Consider the following 8,601-nt stretch of genomic DNA (forward strand, 5'->3'; position numbering starts at 1 on the left):
CCAGAACAAAGGTCAGAGCAGTGTGACAAGCCCTAAATATCACCCTCCATAGAAAGGCAAAGTCAGAAATGTGAACAAAATCCTGGAAAGGGAAGGGAAGGGAAGAGAAGGGAAAGGGCCTTGATGAGGCTGGGAGAGGCATTCTTCAGCATAACAGATAGGAAATCAGGACAGGAAGATGATCCATTAGTGGATTAGCAAAACAAGGGAAAACAGTACCCTATAATGCACTAATGGAGTATCTTGCTTTCTGAGCTTTCCTTGGACATATGTTATACCAACACACTAACAAATCCCTCCCCCAGGCTCATCAAGGCCCTTTCCTTGCTCTGGAGCAGACCTACCACTTCCCACTCTGAAATATGGAAAAGATAGACTCCAGGACATGTGACAAGTCCTTAATGGAGACTGACTTCTGCAAAGGAAGAAATGTCTATGTATGCTTTACCAGAAATGAGAACAATTGTGCCTCCATTCTGTCATCTTTTTGCTGGGAGAAAGTGGAAAGGTCATAAGAACAATCATAAACACTAGTGAATTAGCTCCAACAATAAATAGTAGATTAGCAGAAAGGAAGGAAAAAAGAAAATAATTAGGACTAGAGACTCTGAGGGAGGAAAAGCTTAGTGCCTGTAGTCTACATATATATGATTGGTTCAAGGACAAAAGTTTCCATTTATTATCTTTGCCCCCAGGGAGGAATAGGTGAGGGTTAGGACAGAGAGAAATTGCTCTTGGGATAAATGGGCAAAGGTGGGAAAACGAACATTTAAAAATGTGAGACAGTGAAGTAGAGAATCTAATAAACAAAATTACACATTCCAGATAATGATCTAAAGAAACCAAAAAGGTCAAGTTTCATCATGACTAGAAGAAATAATTTAAAGCCCATTGATATTTCCCAATGTGATGATCAGAAATCCCAATTGATAGGACAGAATTTAACAGTGACAACATATACTAAAATCCAGGAGATGGTAAAGGACAGGTCTTTCTTTCAAGGCAGAACACAGGTGCAATTGAGCTCTCCCACTCTCTTTGACACTAAGATACAGAAAAGCAAATCAAGTAATTCAGCACTAAGGCACAGCAAGAAGAAGGTCTAGATGAAGCTGTCATGTAAAATATAAATATGGCCCGCCTATCCTAAAGTAGGCGAAAGGTCGGCAGTGCCAGAGGTGCTGCTGGGCACTAGAACAAGACCGCCAGGGAACTGATAGGTCGACTGTCAGGACGACAGACCATGGCAAAGGGGCTGAAACCATCAGCCTGCTCAAGAACCTGTTGGCTGGCGGCTTTGGCAGCATGTGCCTGGTGTTCGTGGGGCACCCTCTGTCTGGGACACAGTCAAGGTCCGAATGCAGACACAACGACCAAGTTTACCTGGACAGCCTCCCATGTACTCTGGCACGTTTGACTATTTGGGAAAGACTCTTATAAAAGAGAGCATCTCAAGACTCTACCGTGGTATGACTGCACCCATCATTGGGGTCACCCCCATGTTTGCTGTGCGCTTTTGGGGGAAGAGACTACAGCAGAAATCCCCAGAAGATGTGCTCAACTATCCCCAGCTGTTTGCAGCTGGAATGTTATCTGGTGTGTTCACCACAGGAATCATGACCCCTGGAGAATGAATCAAGTGCTTGTTACAGATTCAGGCCTCTTCAGGGGAAAACAAGTATACTGGCATTATGGACTGTGCAAAGAAACTGTATCAGGAGTTTGGAATCCGAGGCTTTTACAAAGGAACTGTGCTCACTCTAATGAGAGATGTTCCAGCCAGTGGGATGTATTTCATGACCTATGAATGGCTGAAAAATATCTTCACCCCAGAAGGGAAGAATGTCAGTGAGCTCAGTGTACCTCGGATCCTGGTGGCTGGAGGTGTTGCTAGAATCTTCACCTGGGTTGTGGCAATTCCCCCAGATGTACTCAAGTCTCACTTCCAGATGGCACCTCCTGCAAAATATCCTAATGGTTTCCGAGATGTGTTCAGAGAGTTGATCTGGGATGAAGGAATCACATCCTTGTAAAAAGGGTTCAATGCAGTGATGATCTGAGCCTTCCCAGCCAATGCAGCCTACTTCCTTGGCTTTGAGGTTGCCATGAAGTTCCTAATTGGATCACCCCCAACTTGTGAGGTTGAAGATTACTTGAGGCTTCTGGATGCTGTATGCTGGACACTGTCATGGAGGAGAAGCAGTGGGCAGGACTGGCAGTTCTGAAGGGGTGAGGGAGGGAGAATGGTGGGAATCGGGGCTCTATGCATGGACATGGTGAGCCTATTGTCTTAAAGACACCCTTTTCCTTGTATGAACACCTGGTAATGCCATTTGGAAACTTGAATTCACTCTTGTCACTCTAAGGGATCTCAAGATGGAATATGTAGCTTCTAGACCAGCTAACCACCTGTGATCAGATGGCTAACCTACTGGTTGACTACTTGGGTCTCGACTCTACCCAAAATACTCCTCACCTAAAGAGGTGATTATCAGCCTGTCACTGAAGACGCCTTACATATTAGTTTTCAGCCAGCTTATCAGATGCTGAAATCTTGTTAAAATCTGAATCAGGAACACTCAATTGATTTACAAGGTGTCATCTAATCCTGGGGTATACATAAAAAATATGGACTTGTGGACTTAAGGCCCACATCTTAGTCACCCAAGAGGTCTTGGCAGATATGTCTTGGAAGAGATAACCTGTTTAACTATTGGATTTTGATTATGTTTATGGCAAGAAAACAATCATACATAAAATTAGAGTAGCCTAATTTCCCAGGAGAAGATGGGAGAATTTGTTTTTCTTCCCACACAATGAGGACATTCTTAGGCTGCTAGGGTAAGTGTGAAAGCTGGAGGGTGTAGGAAGGCTTTTTGCACACTCTTTCCTCATGAGAGCACCCAGACTTAACAGGGTACAATAAATACTGTTTCTAATTAAAAATATACATATATATATATATAATCTAAAGGTATACTTTAAGTGGTAGAGTACCGGCTTTAAGCACAAAAACAGAACAGAAGCCCGAAACCCTGAATTTCAGCCTGACTGGATAGATAGATCAATTAAGTGATCAAAAGATAGATAGATAGGGCTGGGAAGGTGGCTCAGTGGTAGAGCGCTTGTCTTGCATGCCTGAGGCCCTGGGTTCCATTCCTCAGCACCACATAATCAAAAAGAAAAAAGCCAGAAGTGGCGCTGTGGCTCAAGTGGTAGAGCGCTAGCCTTGAGCTGAAGAGCTGAAGGACAGCGCCCAGGCCCAGCATTCAGGCCCCACGTCCGGACCCCCCCCCCCAAAAAAGATAGATAGATAGATAGATAAGTGTTTACTTACTTACATACACCTACATACATGTGTACATACTTACATAAATAAAAATAGCTACACTGAAAACACATTCTCAGCAAAAATTAACAAATTATGAGAAAGAAGAATACAATGGCACAATGCCACATAAAGAATATCCAGAATCCCACATAAAAATACTTTCTTCAAGTGGCTCATGATAGTGAAGTTAGTGAAAACATAAAATAAAATAAATTTCTGAAATGAAGTGTAAAGAACAATTAAAGATGAAAAGGTAGAATTCCAGGTGAAGAGACTTGAGAACCATATAGTACCATTATAGAACTAAAAACAAATTACAAAGCAGAAGAGCCAGCACTGTTGCAATTTAAACCCCAAAGCCATTAAACTGTACATTTCTTCTGTCTCCAAGTTCAAATAGAATTTCAGGTAAAGTTAGCTAGGGTTCCCATCCCCCTAATTTGGTAGTCACTGCATCCAATATTTGAGAGTAGAAGAATAGATGGAGAGACAGGACCATTTCCTAACAGGCACAACCTGTAATTCACTTGCAAGCCCTTTGGTGGCAGTAGTACAACTACTGATCTCCAAGTACCTCATCTGCCTTTCTGTTTGATCCTCTGCTTTGTGTATGACCTTCGAGTACAATTTATTAGGAACATTTAGGGTCCTTACAATGTGTCAAAAACATGCACCAGCCATGAGAGGAAGTACAGCCTTAGTCCTAAAGCAGCCACTTATGCATTCTGCTCTCAGTCAGCAGCAATTGTGGCCATAGTACTTTATTTACTTTTAGAACATTTACTGGCAGAATGTTCAAGATCCAGGACACATCTATAAAATTCTTCAAGAGGGGCTGGGAAGGTGTCTCAGTGGTAGAGCGCTTGCCTTGCATGCATGAGGCCCTGGGTTCAATTCCTCAGCACCACATAAGCAGAAAAAGACCGAAGTGGCGCTGTGGCTCAAGTGGTAGAGCACTAGCCTTGAGCTGAAGAGCTGAGAGACAGCACCCAGGCCCAGAGTTCAGGTCCCACCACCAGAGGTGGGCAGCGGGGGGGGGGGGGGGAATTCTTCAAGAGGCCCCTGGCCTGTTAAGAAGGGGAAGCTGTGTATCTACCACATTCTAATTTATAAACTAGTATTACTGGGCTTTGTTTTGTGCATATTTGAGGATATGTGAAATACGTTTGCCTCTATACACTGGGTGAGTTCACTTTTGCTTATACTTAAAGAAGTAAAAAATTGATAAAATAAGTCAGTGGATGCCACTTTCCATGCAGTGGAATTGGCAGCCTGACAATTTTCCAAGAAACAGAAAGATGTGGACTCATTGTTATCATGGCTCTGGCAATATCAATAGCCAGAAGTAACCTACAATACCAATAGAAGGTAATAAATCCACTATTCAGAGAACCATATTCCCATATTCTAGGGAATATGTGCCAGCAATGAGGTTGTCCCCTCTTCTCAGAGTTTATTACTACTTAGAGATTTCTACTACCCTTTCTCTATCCAAGATAGGAAATAAGATAGACAAAATGCAAATCACTTTCTTTCCAAACAAATCTTTTCAAAGCCATTACAGCTAGCAGTAGAAGGCGTTTGGGATTGTGATCTTTGAAGTTTCAATGTGAATAGTCTGGGCTTTAGAATGGCCAAACACATACTGTTTTGTTGTTAACTTTTTTAAACTTTTGATAGAGCATCCTCTTATCATGCCTTAAATTATTACCTCTGAGCATCTGTGACTTCTTTCCTTAAGGCAAAGAACTATCACTCATCCTTCTCTGCAGAGCCTGGACTGACCTAAAAACACAGAAGACACCTCACAAATTTCTCCTCGCCTTCTCTACCATTTTGCTTATCTGAACCACCCCCTCCCTCCCAGGGCTTGAACTCAGAGCCTGGACCCTGTCCCTGAGCTTCTTTGGCTCAAGGCTAGCATTGTATCACTTGAGTTACAGCATCACTTCAGGCTTTTTCTGAGTAGTTTATATGAGATAACAGTCTCAGAGACTTTCCTGCCCTGGTTGGCTTCAAACTGTGATCTTCAGATTTTAGTCGTCTGAGTAGCTAGGATTACAGGCATGAGCCACCAGTGCCTGGCTTCATCTGAGGTTTTTAAGAATATAGTTTACTTTACTTCTTTAGAGATGGTCTTAACCAATATTCAATAAATGTTCAAATAAGTATTATGTCAAATCAGAGATTTTTCAATCTTTCTTATATATGTTTGAGAAGGGATTAATTCCTTCACCGTCCTCATGTGTTGTATTGTAACAAACTAATGAAATTTAGAAAAAGCCATACATTAGTGGTTCATGCCTATAATCTGAGCAACTCAGGAAGTTGAGATCCAGACAATCGAGATTTGAAGCAATGCTTGTCAGAAAAGTCCAAGAGACTTCATGAAAGGTTATTACTAATACTTCATCTGTAAAATAAGCCTGGCTGAAGTCATGGTTCAAATTTTAAAGCACAAGCCAATTAAACAAACCAGTAAGCTCCAAGCCCTAAATTCAAATACTGGGAGAGGGTAAATTCTTCACAAATAAAGTAAAAACTTTAAAGAGACCATATTCATGAATTTTATCCCCTTGTAAAATGTAGTAACACATTACAAATGCTGCCTCCCTTCACCCTCTGCTGTCCATTTTTGTAACTGCACCATCTTTAACCTCGTTTCAGAATGATTTATCATTTCTGTTTAATCTGAGCTAACAAAATTGGCAGTTTTGAAATGTGCTACACATAATAAAATTCATGTTTCAAAAAAAGTAAGATTCTATTCCCTTGAGGAATCTGTTTAAGCACTTAGGATCTAGAGCCAGATTGCCTCATTTTGCAAACTTGTTCATTCTACTTGGTAGTTTGGACAAGTTACTTAACGTCCTAACACCTCTGCCTCTATAGTATTAGGCTAAACAAATTAATCAGTACAAAACACTTAGAACAATCTATGGAAATCAGTTCATTGTTCTTATTTGGTATGTTGTAGTCACGATTCCTAACTTTCATAGCAATGACAATTCTCATTTGCTTATTTTAGCGGACTAACTTCCTAGAAAAGACACATTGCATGCTTTAGACATCTTTACATTCCTAGCTCTGGACATGATATTTGGCACATTGTAATTACCCAACAAGCATTTATTGAATGTCTATAAATAATGTCTCTGACCACATTTTCCTTTCCATACATGAGAAATGATGGTGATGACAGCTTTTATTTTATGAGGTTGTGTTAAGAATTATTGCAAACAAGAAAAGCCTTTACAATAGGATCTGGATTATGGTAAATAATAAATGTTAAGTAACATTATTGGTAAAGATATCCCACAGTAATACTTATAAAGTATAAGTGAACTTCTAAGAGCAGCTGACATACCTGAATTTTTTTCTTCCTTTTATTCTGGAGTTTTGACTGTACCAGGCCCACAACCCTTTATGCTATAATTGTTTTTCAAGTAGGTTATCATGTTTGGGCCAGGGGGCATAAAACTAAATAGTCTCTAAGATTTTATCAGATAATATACAGACCAGATATTCTCCTTTTGTGGATCCCATTGTTTCTTCTTCCTTCTTCTTCTTCCTTCCACCTTCCTCCACCCTCCTCTTTCTCCCTTCCCCCTTCCATTCCCTCCTCCTCCTCCTTCTTCTTGCTGGAAATCAAACACAGCTTTAGACATGCTAGATAAGAACTCTACCACCAAGCAAAAAACCCCACAAAGAGGTCTAAAATGAAAAACTCACTAAGGATTAGTTTCTAGTATCTAAGTCAAATAGGTAAATCTGGTGATTAAAGAAGCCAGAAATTTTAATATGACTTTTGCTCCACAAATAGAAGCATTGCAGAATGTGCATCTGGGTTTTCACTATTAAGTCTGATAGCCTGAAGCACCAGCAGAGGCTTGCTCAAGTATAATCACCAATTCCTTTTTCATGAAATGATTTTCACAAAAACATAATGTAGTATGCCAAGATCTATTACTAATGTTTATTTATTCCACAGTCTAAGGGAAGGTCTTAAGGAAGGAAGGAACATTGGAGGGTAATAAATTATTTCATCTAAAAATGTAGTGAACATGTGTGAAACAGTGCCCTGTTAATAGTATTTACTGAGAAATGTTGCTACTTCTACCACTGGGCAAAAATTAGGTGAAAGATTGTTTGGCCTGATGCCAACTTTCACTGTGTATGTCTGTTCTTAGTGGTGGAAACAAAAATAAACCCTTATTATGGAAAGAACTGTTTGGTAGGTGTAGTGGCTGGCCTTTAGAAGCTGTAATTCTTTAAGAGTTAGTTTTCATTCCATTCAAAGCCAGCCCAGGTAGGAAAGTCTGAGAGACCCTTAGCCAGCAAGAAAATGCTGGAAGTAGAGCTGTGGCTCAAGTAGTAGAGTGCTAGCTTTAAGTGAAAAAAACTGAGGGAAAGAACCCATGGTACAGGTGTGGCAAGTCTAGGATCCTATTGAGTTTGAGCGCCAATAGCCACATTAAAAAAAAAAAAACCTACATTATAATGTCAGTAATGAGAGTGAGAAGTCTTAAACCCGTGCCAGTGGCTCACGACTGTAATCCTAGCTACTCAGGAGACTGAAATCTGAGGATCTCTGTTCCAAGCTAGCCCGGCAGAAAAGACCCAGTGAGACTCTTATTCCCAACTAATCACTCAAAAACTGGAAGTGGCCCTACGGCTCAAGAGTTAGAGCACTAGCCTTGAGCACAAAGAGGCTCAGGGACAGAGCCCAGTCCCTGAGTTCAAGCCCCACAACCGACTTCCTCCTCCCCCCCCCCCAAAAAAAAGTGAGAAGTCCTGAGAAAAGGAAACTATGTACAGTCCAGGCTCGCCCTTGGCCTTTGCTAGGAAGTACCCAGCCTCCCCCTGCCCCTCTCCAGCTTTTCATCCCATTGGATCTAACTGGAAGACAAAATGACTTTAAGTAGCTTTTTCGGAGAAATCTTTTCTCCCAACATTCACTGAAAGCTAGGAGCTTTTCACAGGGTTGATCTCAAAGTGCACCCTCTCCATATTCACACCCGTGATTAACACCCATGCACAAGGTTAATACGCTGTCTTTGCAGAACTCAGAAAGTACGGATTTGTGGGAACGAATGAAATCCCTTAATTGGTTCACAAGGCCGACGTCCTGGCATCTTTCCGCTGTATTCCGACCTGTGTTACGGGCGCCGTCACAAACCGACCTCTGCCGGTAAAGGTCGGCGCTCACCACGAGGGCTGGATCCTCCTCCGCGCCCCGCGGTGGCCTTTCATCTAGATCCGTGTCCAGT

At 41.5% G+C, this 8,601-nt stretch overlaps 1 pseudogene; it reads left to right on the top strand.

Annotated features, from left to right (window-relative positions):
• The first annotated feature begins 863 nt into the window (after nt 1-863).
• Nucleotides 864-2,140, top strand: LOC138816814 (mitochondrial carnitine/acylcarnitine carrier protein pseudogene; annotated as a pseudogene).
• Nucleotides 2,141-8,601: the final 6,461 nt, after the last annotated feature.

This window comes from Dipodomys merriami, unplaced genomic scaffold (genome assembly GCF_024711535.1).
Source record: "Dipodomys merriami isolate MVZ:Mamm:240054 unplaced genomic scaffold, mDipMer1.0.p SCAF_7, whole genome shotgun sequence".
Lineage (NCBI taxonomy): Eukaryota > Metazoa > Chordata > Mammalia > Rodentia > Heteromyidae > Dipodomys > Dipodomys merriami.